This window comes from Seriola aureovittata, chromosome 4, assembly GCF_021018895.1.
Source record: "Seriola aureovittata isolate HTS-2021-v1 ecotype China chromosome 4, ASM2101889v1, whole genome shotgun sequence".
In the NCBI taxonomy this organism is placed as follows: Eukaryota; Metazoa; Chordata; class Actinopteri; order Carangiformes; family Carangidae; genus Seriola; species Seriola aureovittata.
This window is the reverse complement of record NC_079367.1, coordinates 2,552,651-2,552,891: the sequence shown is the minus strand read 5'-3', so window position 1 is coordinate 2,552,891 and position 241 is coordinate 2,552,651.

Here is a 241-nt window from a genome sequence, read left to right as displayed (position 1 = left end):
ACAAGCCGCCTGGGAGGCTCCTCTCCCCGGCCGCAGCGCCAGGGCCAGCCCGGTGAGAGGAGTGGCGGGGTGGGGGGGCAAATCATTCTGCCCCTGCTGCCTTCACACATCAACTCTGTGTGTGTGTGTGTGTGTGTGTGTGTGTGATTCCAAGAAAAATCACCCCACTGAGCCCCCCCCCCTCTCTCATAACGAGCACTGCACAGGCGCAGACCGCAGCTCGGTGCTGGAGGAGCTGAAA